Below are 21119 nucleotides of genomic sequence, written 5' to 3' on the forward strand. Positions count from 1 at the left end.
AGCACCTCCTTCAGCCCAGGGGGTGATCCTGGAGATCCAGGATCGAGTCCCACGTCGGGTTCCCTACATGGAGCCTGCTTCTCCCTCTCCCTGTGCCTCTGCCTCTCTCTGTGTTTCTCATGAATAAATAAAATATTTAAAAATAAATAAATAAATAAATAAATAAAGCAAGCAAGCAAGCCAGCCTAAACATCAGACATCCCACAAGGGCTGGTTTTAACAGAAGAATTGCTGACTCACCAAGGGTCATCCCTAGGTACCATCAAGTAAAAATTATTCCAACTTTGGAACAATCTTGAAAACATGTGTCCTGTGGCTTCAGTACAGTCATCATTATCCCTTTCACTCAGGTGCAACAGTTGTCACATGTGGCTTCAGTATCTCTCATAGATGATGACTTTGAACAGCATTTGGGGGATGGAGGGAGAGTGGCTGGCTGATTAGGATGCTCCTGCTGAATTTTCACTTTGGAAAATGGAGTGCTATTGGCTCCCAGGTGCTTTCCTCTCTACAAAGAGACTCAAGAGCCTCAGCAGCACCTCTGCAAGAACAGAAGGTCCTCAAGTTCACCGTGGGAGTGTGGTACAGAGGAAGAGCGCCAGACTGAAGTCTACAGACCTGGGCACACCAGGCTAAGTCACTTTCAAGCAGGGTCCCATTGACTGTGAAGAAATGAAGATTGATAGATTTAAGTAATATGGCCAAGGTCACTTAGAAAGTTAAAAATGGAGCTGGGGGGCAGCCCAGGTGTCTCAGTGGTTTAGTGCCTGCCTTCGGCCCAGGGAGTGATCCTGGAGTCCGGGGATCCCACGTTAGGCTCCCTGCATGGAGCCTGCTTCTCCCTCTGCCTGTGTCTCTGCCTCTCTCTCTCTCTGTGTCTCTCATGAATAAATAAAATTTTTTTTAAAAAATGGAGCTGGGATCAAACCTGAGTCCTTCCTGAATTCAAGCTCATTCCTCCTATCCCAGTTAACAGGCATGTGAAATTAGTATGATGACACCACAGACTACTAGCAAAACAGAAAATGAGGCTATACTACAATGCATTTACTTGTGCAGTGAAAGGGTTTTCTAAACCACTGAGTGCTATTTGTTTTGTTGTTGTTGTTGTTGTTGTTTTGTATGAAAAGTTACCTCAGTCCTATGATTTCTGAGAAGTAAATGCTCAGGCTCCCATTTGAAACTTCAGAAGCTGCTGCTGCCCATCTCACAACACTCACCTTCGCTTGCTCAGATTACAGATTACACGGCAACCAGAGAAGACTGTCCCCTGGTGAGCCCTGCTTTTGTTGACTAGCAGGGCAAACCAAGACTGGAGACAGCTGGTCCCAGAGGGGAGGATGGCATCTCCACCACTCGGTGCATGAAGGGAAGCAGCCAGACCTGCCAGGCTTTGGTGAACAATGAAGCCAGAGACTTGCAGCATCCCTACACCAATGAGAGGTCACAATAGGATCTGCACATCTCTATGGCACCTAGTGTCATAGTAACTAGAGAGAACTAGAAGATCTGGTTTCGAATCTAAAAGTATGTTCTCCATGTGCTGAGTGTTTAAAATCTATTCTGTCCTGGGGCACCAGGGTGGCTCAGTCAGGCATATAACTCTTAGTTTCAGCTCATGGGTCATGGGATTGAGCCCCACATCAGGCTCTACCCTCAGGGGTGGGGGGTGGGGAATCTGCTTGGAGATTCTTTCCCTCTGCCCCTCCCCACCTCTCTCTCATAAATAAATCTTTTTAAAAATATATATTCAGGGACGCCTGGGTAGCTCAGCAGTTGAGCGTCTGCCTTTGGCCCAGGGCATGATCCCAGAGTGCCAGGATCAAGTCCCACATTAGGCTTCCTGCATGGAGCCCTCTTCTCCCTCTGCCTATGCCTCTTTTGTCTCTGCCCCCCCCCCTTGTGTGTCTCTCATGAATAAATAAAATCTTAAAATATATATATATATTTTTCAGCCCCATCTTTGTCTACTAAAAATAGGTTTACTTGGGAACAGTAGTGCAATGGATAGGAAGTATGTCAACATAAACTTCATGTAAGATTAGGAACTCCACAGGCCAAGGTATTGGTCAATCCAATTAGGCTCCTATATCTCACTTTGGACCTGTAAGGGATCTTAACACATTCCCACAGGCCTACAGTTAGGTATTATTCCCAGGCCTTTTCACAATGAAAATGGGGGAAGTGGTGGGTGGGAGGAGTGGGAGCAAGGAAACAAGCCCAGACTCAGAATTGTTAACTCCAAGAGGCTGGCTCCATCCTACAAAATCAGCAAGGACATGCAACAGCAGCTACTGGGACTTGCTCAGAGTAAGGAGTCTAGCTTTCCCAGAGGGCCCTGCCTCCACTGGTAGAGGGGTCAGGGGCACAGAGCAGTCAGCCTGCTGCTGCCCACTCTGGCTCCTTATGCTAGTGGAAGGGCAACAACAGCTCCTTGGAATGCAGCTGTTTTCCTCCCTCAGTATATCTGGCCTGATTTGTACATTAATGCCTAAGTCCCACAGAAGTAGCCAGGTAGGGCAGCCCGGGTGGCTCAGCGGTTTAGCGCCACCTTCAGGCCAGGGTGTGATCCTGGAGACCCGGGATCGAGTCCCACATCGGGCTCCCAGCATGGAGCCTGCTTCTCCCTCTGCCTGTGTCTCTACCTCTCTCTCTCTCTCTCTCTCTCTCTCTCTCTGTGTGTGTGTGTGTGTGTGTGTGTCTCATGAATAAATAAAAAATTAAAAAAAAAAAAAGAAGTAGCCAGGGACCAGAGTATAAAGAAAATATACAATAAAGAAAATATACCGTAAGCAATGTGAAATTACCAGCAGTTGGTTCTAACAGCAGCACTCTCCTTTTGTCTAAAAAGTCTCTCATTAAGAGCCCTGATTTACAGGGATCATCTTTAAAAGACAAAACATTCATGAACACTACCATAACAAATTACTTCAAACACCCCTCAAAACCACTCTTAAAAGGCAGAAAGATCAAAGTGATACAGTGATTACTGAGCAAAATGCCCTCGAACTCGAACTCTTTCTAGATATTTCAGCTCTTCAAGGAAGCCTTCTAGCATGGAGGGAAGAGGTAACAGATTGCCACACCCTACTCGACCTGATCTGTGAAATTTTTACAACCAATGTGGTTTACTTTGAAGTAAGTATGAAGGAAGTATGAAATTCCCAGAATACAAATTCCCCATACATCATGGCAGTACCTCCATGTCTATATAAATGCCATATGTGCCTATTAATCCTTTAATTTTTATTCAAGTATAGTTGATGTACAATATTATTCGTTTCAGGTATACAGGGATTTGACATTTACATACATTGCAAAATGAGCTGAGTTAAGTCTAGTTACCACCAGTCACCACACAAACTTATTGCAACGTTACTAACTATAATCCCTAAGCTGTACTTTTCTTTCACACTGTTCATCACACCTTTATCATATATCCTTTACAGAGATTTCTCGGAAAAAAATGAATTTCCACCAAAAAACACGGGGATCCCTGGGTGGCGCAGCGGTTTGGCGCCTGCCTTTGGCCCAGGGCGCGATCCTGGAGACCCGGGATCGAATCCCACATCAGGCTCCCGGTGCACGGAGCCTGCTTCTCCCTCTGCCTGTGTCTCTGCCTCTCTCTCTCTCTTTCTGTGACTATCATAAATAAATAAAAAATTAAAAAAAAAAAAAACAAACAGAAGGGGCTGTTACTAGATGGGGCAACGTGGCATTGTCTACAGATGACAATGAAAGGGGTCACAGTACTTTCCTGGGAATAGGACTGATCTGTATTATTTGGATCACTAGGAGGCAAAACCTTTAAAGCTTAAAGCTCAGTACGGAAGCCAGGCAGAGGTAAAGCCCCTGACAGTACTGACTTTATGGAATGGAACAAAAAAAACCTGGAAGAAATCTAATGATTGTTTATCAGTCTGGTGTGTGACCGACAAACAGACTAAGACTCAAGAGAACTAACTTCTATTACCAGGCCTGCACTGGCTATCTGTATTATAGGACTTTCCAGGAACTCCAATATCTTCATTTTATAAAACCAGAGATGGGCACCTGGGTGGCTCAGTCGGTTAAGCGTCTGCCTTTGGCTCTGCTCATAGTCCTAGGGTCCTTGGAAAGAGCCCTGCATTGGGCTACCTACTCAACTGGGAATCTGCTTCTCTCTCTTTGCCTCCCCTCCCCCAATTGTGCTCTCTCTCAAATAAATAAATAAAATTTAAAAATAAAATGGGAGGCATTTCTCAGTAAGCTGCAGGGAGAATGGTATTTAACGTGAGGCAGAACAAGAAAAGCTGTGGGCTCCCCCCAACCTGTTTTAGGCCAGAGCAGCTTCCAATTCCTTGCTACTCTTTCTTCAAAAATAGGGTTGTGCTACTTTCTAAAAATAAGGTATAGAAAACAATGAGCTTGATGATCCTGGAGCCCTGATATTACATTAAGAGTTACCTAAGCAAACCTTTTATGATCTATTATAGTACCTATATTCCATTACAGTACTTATTTATATTCCAGATTACTGCTCATTTATCTTTCTCTCCTGCTGCCCAACACAGGACACCCAATCAGGGTTTGCTGAGTCAATGAATGATTTTCAGAATTTGAGGTATTCTCAAAATCAAGGTATTCTCAAACAGCAGATGACAAAGAAGACAGTTAAAAATGAATCCCAGAGTGGTACTGGCTGGCTCAGTCAGTAGAGCATGTGACTCTTGATCTCAGGGTTGTGAGTTCAAGCCTCATGTTGGGGGTGAAGACTACTTAAAAAAAAAAAAAAAAAAAAAAAAAGAATCCGAGAAATAAAAATGGCTGGCTAGTGAGTAAGCATTTTTACTGCAGAAATTTCTACTGATAAGGGTGAGGAATGAGACTGGCCATGTTGGAGGACCAAGTATGTGAGGCTTTGTGCTCAAATAACAGTTTCATCTTTGAAGGAGAAATGTTACATTACATTGTTTTTTTAAAAATTTTTTTAAATTTATTTATGATAGTCACAGAGAGAGAGAGAGAGAGGCAGAGACACAGGCAGAGGGAGAAGCAGGCTCCATGCACCGGGAGCCTGATGTGGGATTCGATCCCGAGTCTCCAGGATCGCGCCCCGGGCCAAAGGCAGGCGCCAAACCGCTGCGCCACCCAGGGATCCCCATTACATTGGTTTTAAACTGGCTTTCTTACATGCCACAGATAGAGCTACTGAGAACACATCTTTTAGATTTTGTTTTAAGCACTGTGAAAGCTTGACTGGGAGCAGAACGCTGCCTTACGGCATCCCCCCACCTTTTCTTTTTAAAGAACTGGATTGGTTCTGGAAAAAAAAAAAAAAAGAAAAAAAAAGAACTGGACTGGCAGAATTTTAAGTCAATGTAACAAATGCTTGCCAGCACTCTTTTACCCCAGGCAAGCACAAACCACCTGACACTTCCTGATGTCTATCTCTGTAAAAACCCTTTATTCCTCTAGTTGGCTTTGGAGAGAAGGGATACACAGCAGCATTCTCATGTTTGCTACTCTAGGGAAGGGGTCAACCCAAAGAAAGAACAGCTATAGAGCCTAACAAGCCTACATCCTGTCTCTAAGAACATTTTGGAGGAAATACACCAAGGAATAAGGTTATCATTACTGCCAGGGGAAAAAGCAAAATACTACAGTGATCACAACTTACTAAAGGAAAACAAACCAACAACAGTTGGCCACTGTAAAACTAAATAACTTCCTCTTCCATGAGGCAGCCCCCACAGACTACATGAATTAAAGATATATGAAGGGGGTGCCTATAATTCCCAAGAATTCCGAAGAACTGGACAAATATTACTGTCTCTATTAATCATTATCAAGAAGAAATTCAAATAGCCCAGAACATCTACTGTTACCTAAGGACATGATTAAGCAATAATGAACTAATAACTTTGTGGGAAAAGAAGGTAGACAAAAAGAGGGTAAATATTCAACAGCTAAGAAAGGCAGGGGACCATGTGCTCCAGGGCTGAGAGGCATCTCAATCTTTTCTTTTTTTAAAAGACTTAATTCTTATTTATTTGAGAGAGAAAGAGAGTATGCACATGTATACAAGTGGGGGCGGGGGGGATCCCAAGCAAACTGCACTGAGCCCAGAGCCCCATGCAGGGCTCGATCCCATGATCCTGAGATCATGACCCAAGCTGAAATTAAGTCTGACACTCAACCAACTGAGCCACCCAGGAGCCCCTCAACCCTTTTTCTAAACCAAACCCTAGGGATCCCTGGGTGGCGCAGCGGTTTGGCGCCTGCCTTTGGCCCAGGGCGCGGTCCTGGAGACCCGGGATCGAATCCCACATCGGGCTCCCGGTGCATGGAGCCTGCTTCTCCCTCTGCCTGTGTCTCTGCCTCTCTCTCTCTCTCTCTCTGTGTGACTATCATAAATAAATAAAAAAAAAATTTTTTTTAAATAAAAAAATAAAAAAATAAACCAAACCCTACACAAAAGGCCAATACATAAAGGAAATGCAGTGAGTAGAGTCTCCACAGTTGGAATGGTGGCAGGGTGCTCAGTCAGTAGAGCATATGACTCTTGAGTTCAAGACCCATGGTGGGTGTAGAGCTTACTTAATTTAAAAATAAATAAATAAAAGATAAAACCAGGCCAAGTATTCAGGAGCTCAGCTCCTCTAGCATCCTTAGGAACTCTGAGCTCAGCCTAGTTTGCTGGCTGTGGTCTAGGGAAGCTAGGTCATTTGCTTTGAAACAGATGGCTTCCATTTCCTGCTACATGTGCTAAGTGACAGTGACTCTAGGACATTATCTTACTTAGGTTTGTGTGTCCAAGCAACAAAAAGAAGCTGGTCCTGGATTAGCCACTGTTCCTGGACCTGCCCAGGGCTTTCTCGCTGCTGCACCAGAGCTCCCTTTACTGTTTCACACCTTGTTTCCAATAGTCCAGTAGCTTCCTGAAAACATCCTGACCTTCCAAAAAGCCTGTGGTTTCTGTGTCTTCAATTCATCCCATCCCTAATACTCTTAGCTCTAACTCTGTATTTACTACCCTTGATTTTAAGATTTCTGAGGACAGGCTTGGAACCTCAACCACACTAGTTAAGGGAGGGTGCTTTAGCTGCCCTGTTTCTAGGAACCAGATTAGATCATGACTTTTCTGGGAATGCAATATCCTCTGCCAATGAGCACTCACGTATGTCCCATGACAGTATTTGGTAAAAGGCTATTTGTTTACAAAGGAATTCTATGGTTTGTCTCTAAACTTCCACCGAAGTACTTCCTCAGCTGAAGACAGAAATTCAGAGACATACACTTCTGAAGATGGGCAGGAAGGGTATTTGCCAGAATAATCATTAACCTTTTTTTGGTTGCAAATCCCTTTGAGAATCAGATGACAGCTTTAGACTTTCCCTCCAGGACAATTACAAATGATGCCAATGACATTCCAGAGCAACCGGAGGCCCCTAAAATTTGCCCATGGACCCAGAGTTCAAGTTAAGAATCCCTATTCTAGCATTCTCTTTATGAGAGACATTCTCATTATAATATGTTTTCAAGTGGGACTCTGAGTACTCATTAAAGAGAAGTCTCCCATTTCTTTGGTTGCCTTCTTTTCTCTTCTTTTACCTAACCCCAATGGGTTCAGTTCAAGTTCTTCAGTCTTTTCTCTCACCTCTTCAACTTCCCTCATCTCCCAAAACACTGGAACAACAATCATAAACCATATAAAGCAATTTTACTCTTTCAGGTTTCCCCAAGGTGATAGCCAACTCCATGTGAACAAGGACTGTGCTGGGTTTGTTGTTTTGCAAACCCCCTCAGTGGCAATACTTCGCACACCACAGAGGAAATACATACTGCCCAATAGGCAGACATCACTGCTTCTTTGTCCTTCTATCTTTAGGCATTTGCATTTGAACTTTAACTTTAAAACTGGACATATGCCCTAGGAAAGCCAAATGCAAAAGCAAGAAAGAATAACCTACAGCAGCTTGTCATCCCACTTTTCTTGTCTTGGGTCCTCTAGAACGACTTTGTAAACACAAAGAGGACAAACATGACACTGAATACATACACTTGGAAATTTTGCTGAAGTTGTCAAAAAAAAAAAAAAGTATGGTACAAGAACGGAGTGTTTTAAAAGTTATCTTCTATCTATCTAACCACAGAAGGCTCAGTGGTTGAGTGTGTGCCTTTGGCTCAGTTCGTAATCCCAGGAGTCCCACATCAGGCTCTCCACAGGGAGTCTGCTTCTCCCTCTGCCTATGTCTCTGTCTCTTTGTGTTTCTCATGAATAAATAAATAAATAAAATCTTTTAAAAAAAAAAAGGGTATTTTCTAGGTGGTGCCTGGTTGGGTCACTCAGTGGAGCATGCAACCGCTGATCTCGGGGTTATGAGTTTGAACCTCACACTAGGTGTAGAGATTACTTAAAAAAAAAAAATCTAAAAAAAGCTTTTCTAATTAGCAGGGTAACTGCTACTACTAAACAAAGAGAAGGCCTGACTCTCCCCTTGCCTTCCTATAGAAGGCCAAGGGAGTGAACATCAACACTTCACTACATCTGCCTTTAAATACTACCTAGACTCTCCCAATCCAGTTTTGCTCATCAATTCCCTTTACCTGCCTGCCCTCCTCCAGAATGGCCTGGAGATAATCCAGGTGACCACAGTTCCTCTGTAGCAGTGTGAAATGGTCTTTCCAGAGAGAAGAGCAGATCCAGTAACTAAGGAAGAGGATGGCTACACTTGGGCACGTGACATACCATATAGCATTATCAACAAGCATTAATAATGCTCAGGGGGGATCCCTAGGTGGCGCAGCGGTTTAGCGCCTGCCTTTGGCCCAGGGCGCGATCCTGGAGACCCGGGATTGAATCCCACGTTGGGCTCCCGGTGCATGGAGCCTGCTTCTCCCTCTGCCTGTGTCTCTGCCCCACCCCTCTCTGTGTGTGTGTGTGTGTGACTATCATAAATAAATAAAAAATTAAAAAAAAAATAATGCTCATGGGCTCTATGACTACAAAGAGGCCTAAGACCTTGTTTTGGACTTAAGCGCCTCTCAAGACAGTGAGAAATTTAAAAAATAATAATAATAAACAACACAAGAATGTACCACAGTATAAAGACTAATTGTGTAGGGTATCCTGGGTGGCTCAGCGGTTTAGCGCCGCCTTCGGCCTGGGGCATGATCCTGGAGACCCAGGATTAAGTCCCGCATCGGGCTCCCTGCATGGAGCCTGCTTCTCCCTCTGCCTGTGTCTCTGCCTCTCTCTCACTCTCTCTGTGTCTTTCATGAATAAATAAATAAAATATTTTAATAAAAGATTAATTGTGTAGTACAGGCAACAGTGCTAAATACTGAGCCTTCTGTTCCACATTTTCCAGGACAGTTGTTTTTTAAGATTTTATTTTTTTATTCATGAGACACACACACACAGAGCGAGAGAGAGAGAGAAAGAGAGAGAGAGAGAGAGACAGGCAGAGGGAGAAGCAGGCTCTCCGCAAGGAGCCGGATGTGGGGACTCGATTCAGGATCCCGGGATCACGCCCTGAGCTGAAGGCAGACACTCAACCGTTCAGCCATCCAGGTGTCCCATCCAGAACAGTTTTGATTCAAATCAAATATCCAAAAAACAAACAAACAAACAAACAAACAAAAACAAATCAAATATCCTATCCCATCAATTCCTTTAGTACACCTATATGCTCACAGACTATGTGCCCCAGTGTTTGGCATAAAATATATGACCATCATAGCAACTGTCGAGGAAGGCCAAGCAATTAGGTTAGCTAATAGCGTGATGGCAGATTGTTTAAATCATCCTAGAGCCTTCCCACAGCCCTCAGGTAATTGAAGTACTAAATGCAAAACAAAACAGTGAAACTTGAGTCTTCTGAAACTAAGGGAGCTCATCAGAAGAAAGACAAGAGGCTGGGAGTATGTAGAAAAAGGCAGGCAAGGTGCAAGATACCTGTCTCTGTTATTCCATTCTTCTCCAAACCCCTTTTAAAGTTACTGAGAACTCTGACAATAATTAGGCCTATGATACTCCTGGGAAAGAAACAAATCTACTCATGTGACAAAAAATAATTTTTTCTCCTAAGCAGAGAGAAGAGACCATCTACTTGCTCAACCTCTGGTGTATAAGCTGACAGCAGCCATTGACATGCAACAATTACCCCTTTCTTTCCCCCTCAGCTGTCCACTTCCTCATATATCCTACTCACTCACTTCTCTACCCTCTTGCCAGTCCACTCCCACTTCGATCCAGCCTGTGCTTTAGACAGGGGGCCCTAAACAAGAATCGCATGGGAAACTTTAAAACCATAGATTCCCTGGCCCAATCCCAAACTTATCCAAATAGAAAGGTTTGAAAACCCCTCAGATCTATAAAACAGCTTGAAGGCACTAAAGGTATTTTAAGGTGCTAACCTTAACCTCATTAAGTATTAACCCCATTTTTCAGACAAAGAAACTGCAGCTCAAAGGGAATATATGTTTTCCTCACGGTCAAAAATATACCATCAAAACTTCCTTTTTTGGGAGGAAAAAAACCTTTATTTTTCAGTCTAATATAAATGAGTACGTATTTGAATACATTAACGAACATGTAAAACAAAACTGTCTAATAGCTCTGGGTAAAAAAAAAAAAAATGGTTACAAACTGACTAGTCAGCTTAATCTTGTACTTAATTCAGTCACCTTTTTATAAAGTAAACTTTATACCCAACATGAGCCTGGAACTATGACCGCCCAAGATCAAGAGCTGCATGTTCTACCAACTGAGCCTGTCAGAAGCTCCAACAATTCAACCACTCTGAAGCACAAAGTCAGTCTATCTGCAGACTTTCACTGAGTGAGATATTCAAGCACACACTTAAAGAATCCTCCATAACATCCCATCATTGAACGCAAGAATACACGCACTCTGATGTAATTCCTATTCCATAAATGGAAGTCGGTCCATGGATTACTACTACGGTTTTTGCTTAAAGAAATCTATCACAGGGACACCTGGGTGGCTCAGTGGTTGAGCATCTGCCTTTGGCTCAGGGCAATGATCCTGGAGTCCCAGGATTGAGTCCCACATCGGGCTCCCTGCATGGAGCCTGCTCCTCCCTCTGCCTGTGTCTCTGCCTCTCTCTCTGTGTCTCTTATGAATAAATAAATAAAATCTTAAAAAAAAAAAGCAAGCAAGAAAGAAATCTATCACAAAGAAAAATGTATGTTTGCTAAAAGCCTTTGAAAATTACACCAAATAGAAAAAAAAAAAACCTGTTCACTAATAAGAGCCTTATGAATTTAATTGCTGTTTTGAAATGCCTAGTTAAGAGTTCAGAATACTGCCTTGTGAGGTCTGAATACAGATGTGTAGACATGACAACCCAAAAGGAATTCCTGGCTCTATTTCAGTCTGCCATGATTGCAATTTAGATGTGGTTCTTTGATGGGCTGTTTGTAAATGGATTCCTTTCACAATAGCTATACACCTTTAAATTATCTGTAGTGAGCTCCAATAACCAATGTTACTTTCTTTTTTTTTTTTTAAGATTTGTTTATTTATTCATGAGAGAGAGAGAGAGAGAGAGAGAGAGGCAGAGACACAGACAGAGGGAGAAGCAGGCTCCATACAGGGAGCCCGATGCGGAACTTGATCCCAGGACCCGAGGATCGAGGATCGTGCCCTGGGCCAAAGGCAGGCGCTAAACCGCTGAGCCACCCAGGGATCCCCAACCAATGTTACTCTTAAAAGACAATGGTCATTCAGAAAAGATTTCTTGCAATATGTATAAATGTAACTGCACATTCATAAATATATGCAATGTTCCTAGATCAGGCCATCAGTTATGAGCTGCTGTACTTCAGTATTTTGTGTCAAATTTATTAGAAATTTAAAAATGAGGGGCGCCTGGGTGGCTCAGTTAGGCATCTGCCTTCGGCTCAGGTCATGATCCTAGGGTCCTGGGATCAAGCCCCACATCGGGATCTCTGCTCCGCAGAATGCCTGCTTCTCCCTCTCCTTCTGCCTATTTGTGCTAGTGCCCTTTGTCAAATAAAATCTTTTAAGTTAAAAAAAATTAAAAACGAAATTTCTGGGGTGCCTTGGTAGCTCAGACGGTAGTGTGTCTGGTTCAAGTCATGATCTCCAGGTCCTGGGATGGAGCCCCATGTCAGGCTTCTGGCTCCCCAGCAGGGAGTCTGCTTCTGCTTCTCCCTCTGCCTTTCCCACTGCTTGTGCTCTCTCAAATTAATAAAAGAATCTTTTTTTTTTAATGAATAAAAAAAATCTTAAAAAATTAAAAATAAAAATGAAATTTCTGAGGGACTCCGCTGTCTTCATTAGTTGGCTTTAAAATGTATAATACAGGGGATCCCTGGGTGGCGCAGCGGTTTAGCGCCTGCCTTTGGCCCAGGGCACGATCCTGGAGACCTGGGATCGAATCCCACATCGGGCTCCCGGTGCATGGAGCCTGCGTCTGTCTCTGCCTCTCTCTCTCTCTCATGAATAAATAAATAAAATCTTTAAAAATAAAAATAAAAAAAAATAAAATGTATAATACAGGGGATCCCTGGGTGGCTCAGTGGTTTAGCGCCTGCCTTCAGCCCAGGGCGTGATCCTGGAGGCGCGGGATCGAGTCCCACGTCAGGCTCCCTGCGTGGAGCCTGCTTCTCCCTCTGCCTGTCTATCTCTCTGTCTCTAATAAATAAATAAAATCTTTAAAAAAAAATGTGTAATACAGGAAGGCCCAGGGGGGCTCAGCAGTTTTGCGCCACCTTCAGCCCAGGGCCTGATCTTGGAGACCCGGGATGGAGTCCCACGTCCGGCTCCCTGCATGGAGCCTGCTTCTCCCTCTGCCTGTGTCTCTGCCTCTCTCTCTGTGTCTCTCATTAATAAATAAATAAAGTATTTTTTTAAAAATATGTAATACAATGGGAAATAGCATATTATGGTAAATAAAGAGAGTCAATGTAGAGAAGTAAACCATACAGTGAACATTACAGAGCACCTGAGTGGTCCCCAGAGTGAAATCTCTTCCAGTATTAAAAAAAAAAAAAAAAAAGACATTCTTATAAGCAGTTACAGTAACTGTTCCAAGATTCCCCTCCCTTATAGTTTTCTCTCTGCCCCTCCCTTCCTCCCCAAAATTAATCAGTAATGGTACTGCTTCTCAGTACTGCAAAAATATCCTGAGAAATCATTCAAACAACAAAATTTAAATATAGTACGTAAGCCAAAACACTGGTGAGAGTGTGGGATTTAGAGGGGCCTTGGAAACACTCCTTAGTAACCCCATCTAACTGGGAGTGTGATGTCAACACACAGTGAAATGACAACATTTCATCCTGTTTTTGCACAAACCGAATTAGATAATCAATTTAGTTAAAAAGCACATAACTCTCACTCTGTTGAACACAAAAGATGTAATCCAGAGCTCTTAATTCTCTCACTGATTACTATAAGAAAACAAGATTGCTCTAAATATTTATTTATAACTTTTTAGTTAATTATGGCCAATAACATACCAGGAGGTAATTTACAGTTCAAATTTTTCATCTTTTTTGTCTCCATGGCGTTAAGCTGAATTCTCAACTTTACAATAAATACACAATTCCAATTTTCTTTTTCCTTTTTTTTTTTTAAGATTTTATTTGAGAGAGGGAGCCACGGAGCATGAATAGGGGGAGGGGCCGAGAAAGAATCAGAGCCCCAACTGAGCAGGAAGCCTGAAGTGAGGCTGGATCCCCAGGATCCGGGTATCATGACCTGAAGTAAAGGCAGACACTTAATCGAATGACTCACCCAGGTACCCCACAATTCCAATTTTCAAAAATATCTCTCTCCTGAAGAAGTGATATTATAGTTTTGGTGCAATACTGATGCAGAGCTCAACTGTCTTATCAAGAGAATCACCTATTAAAAGGAAACCAGGGCAGCCTGGGTGGCTCAGTGGTTTAGCGCTTGCCTTTGGCCCAGGGCGTGATTCTGGGGTCCTGGTATCGAGTCCCACATTGGGCTCCCTGCAGGGAGTCTGCTTCTCCCTCTGCCAGTGTCTACCTCTCTCTCTCTGTCTCCCATGAATGAATAAATTAATAAAATCTTAGAAACAAATTAAAAGGAAGGAAACAAACAAAAAAATCAAGGTAGCTCAAAGGCCCCAGCTGTCCAATTTTGCATTTCAACACTCAATAAGGGGTAACCTAAAGGCAATAAATACTTTCTGTAACTCATTTTCACGTTTGGTATTGTCATTTCTAGAGTAGGGATCCCAGGGAAGAGAGTTTAAATGACATAATCCATTTTCAATCTCTACGACATTGTTTGGGAAAGATCACAGATCTGCAGGCAGACGACCAGGATCAAGGCCATCTGTGGCCTTGGGGATCCCTGGGTGGTTCAGCAGTTTGGCGCCTGCCTTTGGCCGAGGGCGTGATCCTGGAGTCCTGGTTTAGAGTCCCACATCGGGCTCCCTGCGTGGGGCCTGCTTCTCCCTCTGCCTGTGTCTCTGCCTCTCTCTCTCTCTTTCTCTGTGTCTCTCATAAATAAATAAATAAAATCTTAAAAAAAAAAAAAAAAAAAAGACCATCTGTGGCCTCTTCCCAGTTGTGGGATGCAGGTGAAGTCATTTCACCCAAGCCTCATCATTAATTCCATTTTTTTTAAAGATTTTATTTATTTATGCATGAGAGACAGAGAGAGAGAGGCAGAGACACAAGCAGAGACACAAGCAGGCTCCATGCAGGGAGCCTGACGTGGGACTCGATCCCGAGACCCCAGGTCACGCCTGGAACTTAAGGCAGACACACTGAGCCCCCCCCCCCCCCCCCGGGCGGCCCTAATTCCATTTTCTAAGTGAAAAACCGATCACCTCGCCGGATTCTGGCGGGGGCTGACAGCGAACTGCACAGCGCTACACGGTGTGCGCTTGTTGTGTTTGTTTTCCCAATCCCACACCATCTGGTCAGGCTCAAGGCCATGAACATGAACTGCCACAGGCCACAACAAGCGGTTCGTCAGAATCCACTTCACAGCACGACACAGGCAGGCCTTGTACAAGGCCGTCCTGGCAACCCCTGGCAATTAATACACTACGGCAGCGGGCCAACGAAGTGACTGGTGAAGTCCCCGCCCGGACCAACCGTCCGTCCCTCCTTCCCGGCGGCGGCGGGTCACTCGTGAAGTCACCACAGTGACTCAAAACGCCCTTCCTACTGAGGTGAGTCAGGAGGAAGCGCGGAGCCCGCAGCCGCCACCACGCGGGGCTCGGACCCCCGGGCGCCCGGGACAGGCCGGGGTCCCCGCGGGGGTCGGAGGCCGCAGCCCCCGCCGGGCACGCCGAGTCGGCACGCGACGCCCCCGGGGTCACCCAGCCCAGCGCACTCGTGACGCCGCGAGGGGCCGGGCCCAACGGAGCCCAAGGCGGACGGGCCGCTCGGGCCTCACCCGCCCGCCCCGGCGGCCGGGAGCGAGCAGGGAGCCTCAGCGCGGCGCCCTCCCCGCTCACCCCGTTTCCGGCCGCCCCCCGTCCCGGCCCGCCGGCTCTCCCTCAGGCCGGCGCCCGGGTCGCAGCGTCCCGCCGCCGCCCGCCCGGCTCAGCTCCGGGCCGTCCGGACGCGCCGCGGAGCCCGGAGGAGCGCCTGGGAGGGCGCAGACCACTCACCGGCCTCGGATCCGCTCGGCCGGCCGTCAGTCACCGCGTCCGCGCGTCCGTCAGCGACTCCGCAAAGCGCCGCGGCCACCGCAGCCCTGCGGGCGGCGCGGGGGCGGCCCGACGTGCGCACGCAGAGGGGGCGGGTCCTGTGGAGGACACGCCCCTGCGGCGGCCCCGCCGTGTCTCCCGCGGGGTCGCGGGGTCGCGGGGTCGCGGGGTGGCTGGGGGATTCGGGGTGCCCCCGAGCCCGCGCGCTAATGAGAGAGAGGGTTAGTTAATGAGGGCGCCTCCGGGCTCCGCGCTCTCCGCGCCCCGTGTCCCCGCCTGTGCAGGCTGCACTTGCCCTCTCGGTTCCAGCTGCCTTGCCTACCTGTCTCTTCCTTACCTGTCCGGCGGGCTGCAGAGCGAATGACCGGTACTGTCCCGTGCTGACAAAGGTGTGCGGAATGTGCGCTGTTCCTCGGATTTCCCGGAAACCTGGGGACACGTTAGCGAGATCTGTTCGAATTTAGAAGGGGCCTATCTCTTTGTTCAATGTCCTTCCTCGGTAGCTCTCGGAGAGAGCAATGCGTGCAAGAACCCCAAGAGGCAAGAGCGAGGAAGGTCATTGCAACACGGGAGGGGATGCGCGCGTCATCTGGGTGAACATCTTGAAACCACCTAAACGTCCATTAAAGGGGGATATGGGGTGGGTGTTGATGGGGGTACCTCTATGCAACGAGGTTGTGCCTGCGTTAAAAAAAGGAAGGGCAGACATGAGCTTAGGGAGGATATTATTAAGCAGAAGGATAGGATGTAGGATGTAGAAAGCAGGATGTTGGAAAAATGCAAAAATACATTTGACAGTGTGTAAGTTTGACTTAAAAAATATTGAACTCTAGGGGTGCCTGGATGGCTCAGTCAGTTCAGCGTCTGCCTTCGGCCCAGGTCATGATCCCAGAGTCCTGGAATGGAGCCCCACATTGGGCTCCCTGCTCAGCGGGAAGTCTGCTTCTCCCTCTCCCTCTGCCCCTGCTCATGTGCACACTCTCTCTCTCACTCTGAGTGAATAAATACTCACTCTGAGTAAATAAAATCTTAAAAAAAAAAATTGAATTCTAATGTGTATGTGAAGTGTTTCAGGGTGAGGGGCAGGGCGGTCTGTAATTTACTTGAAACATATCAAGAGATAAGATAGTTGATGGATAATAAGTGTCTGATAAATAAAGCAAAATGTTAAGAATTGGAGAAGCTAGGTGGTAAGTGTATGTGTGGGTGTTCCTGATATAGTTCTTTCAACTTTTCCATATGTCTACAGATTTTTTAGGATAAAAATTGGGGGAAATATATTCAATATGATCTCTTTTCTTTTTTTAAAGACTTCATTTATTCATGAGAGACGGAGAGAGAGGCAGAGACACAGGCAGAGACAGAAGCAGGCTCCATGCAGGAAGCCGGATGTGGGACTCAATCCCAGGACTCTGGGATCACGTCCAGAGCCAAAGGCAGATGCTCAACTGCTGAGCCACCCAGGTGTCCCCTTTTATTTATTTTTTTTGAACTACAAAATGTTCTTTCCACACATTTATATTTAGGTATCTAAATGCATCCAATGTCAGGAAGGTTTATACACTAGAATGTCAAAGGGAGGTCGAGGGTCACTTGTGCTTTATCTGTACCAATTAAATTTTTTTTAGATGCATAAATGCATTAGGCATGACTTGGTTACCCAAACCAAATTGTATTTATTTTTAAAGATTTAATTTATTTATTCATGAGAGACAGAGCGGCAGAGACATAGGCAGAGGGAGAAGCAAGCTCCTTCTGGGGAGCCTGATGCGGGACTCCATCCCACGACCCTGGTATCCAGACCTGAAGCAAAGAAAGACTCTCAACCGCTGAGCCACCCAGATGCTCCCAAACCAAATTTTAAAAAGAATGGATCTTTAGGGATCCCTGGGTGGCGCAGTGGTTTAGCGCCTGCCTTTGGCCCAGGGCGTGATCCTGGAGACCCGGGATCGAATCCCACGTCGGGCTCCCGGTGCGCGGAGCCTGCTTCTCCCTCTGCCTGTGTCTCTGCCTCTCTCTCTCTCTCTGTGTGACTATCATAAATAAAAAAAATTAAAAAAAAAAGAATGGATCTTTAAAAAGTAATTATTGGAAGTACACACCATACTGCCCCTGCTCCCAAATACATACACATAAAATTGAATAAACCCAGTGGCGCTGGGGGATCCCTGGGTGGCTCAGCGGTTTAGCACCTGCCTTCGGCCCAGGGCGCGATCCTGGAGTCGCGGGATCGAGTCCCACGTCGGGCTCCCTGCATGGAGCCTGCTTCTCCCTCTGCCTGTGTCTCCACCTCTCTCTCTATGTGTCTATCATGAATAAATAAATAAATCTTAAAAAAAAAAAAAACCCAGTGGCGCTGATTGATGAGGGGGTTGCTTTGAGGTTTCATTTTTTTAAAATTTTTTTTTTAATTTTTATTTATTTATGATAGTCACACACACAGAGAGAGAGAGAGGCAGAGACACAGGCAGAGGGAGAAGCAGGCTCCATGCACCGGGAGCCCGATGTGGGATTCGATCCCGGGTCTCCAGGATCGTGCCCTGGGCCAAAGGCAGGCGCTAAACCGCTGCGCCACCCAGGGATCCCACTTTGAGGTTTCAAATGAGATAATGTGGAGGGTGCCTGGCTTCATTTCCTGAGTTTGCACCCCTTGTTGGGATTAGAGATTACTTTGAATAAATGAGATCATGTAGGTCTTAGCTTCTGCATGACACGCTGGAGGAGCTCAGAGAAGGGTTCCCCCTGCTATCATTATTAGCACATGTCACCGGGCTGGGTTAACTGGCAAGAGCTTTGCAGGAAGTCTTTGTCAGCTACAAAGTCCTGGAGGAAGTGCAGAGTCACAGCTGAGCACAGCAGTGAGTAGCCAAATCTTTCTCCTTAGGCCTCAGGGGGCTAGGATTTTGGGCTAGGTAGGGCTTCAAGAGACATGATCTTTGCCCAGGCTGTCAATAATGCTGACCCACTTCCAGACAGACCCCCTGGCATTAGCACCCTTGACCAGAAGCCCACAGGCAGAGATGCCATTTTCTGCTACTCGTTGCCTGAACTGATTTCCAAGCAGTTGGTTCAGCAAGGCCAAAAGGCGGTTGGGTTTCCTTATGGCCCTGAGATGCTCTTCAATTAAACCTGGGCACCAGAGCTGCCTCCTTAGGCTTGTAATCCCAGTAACTGCACAGGGTCCCACTCTGAGAAGGCCTCCCACTTGTTTAATGCTCTGTTGTTGTTTTCTTGAAATTCTTGATAATTTTTTAACAAGGAGCCCTGCATTTTCAGTTTGCACCAGGCCTTTCGAATTCTGCAGCTGGTCCTGCTACACGCTTTCTTGTTTATTTCCTTAAAGTGGAGACGTTGGAATATTGGGTTTTGTGCTTTATCCTTATGTAACTGAAGAAAAACCTCATCTTTTATCACACTGATATGCACTTGGGGTCCATTTAGTAGGTATTTATTGAGTTCCTAGCTAGTGATGGATATGGTGCCAGAAGGAAGAGACAGAGACAAACATGACATAGGCCAGCTCTCAGGAAGCCCTTCTACTATGGTAGACAATTTTACCAGTAAAAAAAAAAAAAGACAATTTTACCAGTAGGGTAGAGATGGGAGTAGAATAGGAGTAGTTAGCCTAGCTTAGAGGTCAGGGAGGGATTCCTAGAGGAGGTGATTGTTGTGCCCAAGATTACTATCCGAGAAATCACCAAGGAGCCGACACCAATGCAAACACACGAGGGTTTATTTACAAGCTCGAGCTTGGGCCCAAGTTTACCTGACATGGCAGAGCAGGGTCTTGGACCCTGAGGTGGGTTCCAGCTTAGTTTTATGGGCTGGTCTAGGGGGCCTCCAGAAGGGGTGGAGGAATTTCTCAAGTTCTGTTTACATTCCGATATGGGGCTTTCAAGGGCATTAAGCTCTGTTCTCATTCTAATATGGGGCTTTCTAGGGCGTTAAGCTCTGAGCTGTCATCGTCGTCCTGTCCCCCCCTCAACTGAAGCAAGGTAAAATTTCAGCTCTTATTCACAGGGGCCTGAATCTGGGATTCATGATTCATTCCCCCCCCAACTGAAGCAAGGTAAAATTTCAGCTCTTATTCACAGGGGCCTGAATCTGGGATTCATGACCTGAGCCAAAGACCAACAATCAACCACTGAGCCACCCAGGTGCCCCAGTTATGTGGTCTTAAGGAATGAATAGGAATTAGCCTATCTAAGGTGGTGAGCCTGATCCAGGCAAACTTTACAGTCTGAGTATACATCATAACATAAAAGAATGTAGAGGACACTGCAAGAGATTTATTCAAGATAAACATGTAGATTAAATTTATATAAATATTTAATATTTATATAAAATATTTATTTTTATAATTATTTTATAAATATAACCACGAGTACACTTAATGTGTATTAAAATAAATACATGCGGGCAGCCTGGGTGGCAAAGCAGTTTGGCGCCGCCTTCGCCCGGGGAGTGATCCTGGAGACCCAGGATCCTGATCGAGTCCCACATTGGGCTCCCTGCATGGGGCCTGCTTCTCCCTCTGCCTGTGTCTCTGCCTCTCTCTGTGTGTCTCTCGTGAATGGATGAATAAAATATTAAAAAAATAAATAAATACATGCATTTCATAATAAAGACCAGTCTTTTTTTTTTTTTTTTTTTTTAGGACTTTATTCATTCATTCATGAGAGACATACAGAAAGAAGGAGAGAACGGAGAAGCAGTCTCCATGCAGAGAGCCCAGTGATGCAGAACTAAATCCCGGATTCCAGGATCATGCCCTGAGCCAAAGGCAGAAGCCCAACCACTGAGCCACCCAGGCGTCCCAAGACCAGTCTTTTACATACATAAAATACACATGACCCTGTGAGTTATCTCCACCACCAGATTCAGAAAAACAGCACCAGTGTCAGTTGGGTTTCCCCAGAAGTCCAGTGTCTAGATGTTTAGACAACTGATCAATCAGCAAATATTTATTGAGCGCCTACTTGCCACGTGCTCTGCTAAGTGCTGGAAATTCAGCAGTGAATACAGAGATGTGCCTGCTGTTAGAAAAGCTGACATTCCTGGATGGGTCAATACAGTTTGCAATGAATGAGTGAAAGGAAAAAAAACAAAAACATAAACAAAAAAACAACGTTCTTACCCAGTAGTTAAGTTTTCAGAGAGGAGCTACAGGGCCATTTTTGAGTTCTAGTTGAACACAAAGAAATCTCACTTTTCCTGTTAAAATAAATCTGTGCATCTAGTGGCAACCTCAAATGTGACTCAGGCTTGCAGGAACTCAGAGCCTGGGGGTTTGAGAGTCCCAGATAGGGATTTAATTATCCTTAGGTGACACCCCATGTCTGCAAGTTCAGATGTTCATGCGTGGTAGACTGTGGGGCGTTTTTTGTTTCTGTTTGTTTTTTTTTTTTTCGCTTCCGCAGGCCTCCAGCCAAGCGGCTCCGAACGTGCACT

At 45.5% G+C, this 21119-nt stretch overlaps 1 protein-coding gene across 3 annotated transcripts in view; it reads right to left on the reverse strand.

The window, feature by feature from the left end:
- Nucleotides 1-15749, reverse strand: part of HMOX2 (heme oxygenase 2) — a 31147-nt gene extending 15398 nt beyond the window's left edge. Inside the window, exons 1-2 of one of the 3 annotated variants that reach the window (XM_041747423.1) lie at nucleotides 15630-15716; nucleotides 241-662 (exon numbers count right to left, since the gene is read on the reverse strand). The gene's annotated coding sequence lies outside the window, so the exon portion shown is untranslated. Of the gene's footprint in view, nucleotides 1-240; nucleotides 663-15629 lie in introns of all 3 variants that reach the window. The other 2 variants (XM_041747421.1, XM_041747422.1) reach the window with 2 other exon arrangements.
- Between the last annotated feature and the right edge of the window lie 5370 nt (nucleotides 15750-21119).

The sequence above is a fragment of the Vulpes lagopus genome, chromosome 3 (assembly GCF_018345385.1).
Source record: "Vulpes lagopus strain Blue_001 chromosome 3, ASM1834538v1, whole genome shotgun sequence".
Taxonomy (NCBI): Eukaryota; Metazoa; Chordata; class Mammalia; order Carnivora; family Canidae; genus Vulpes; species Vulpes lagopus.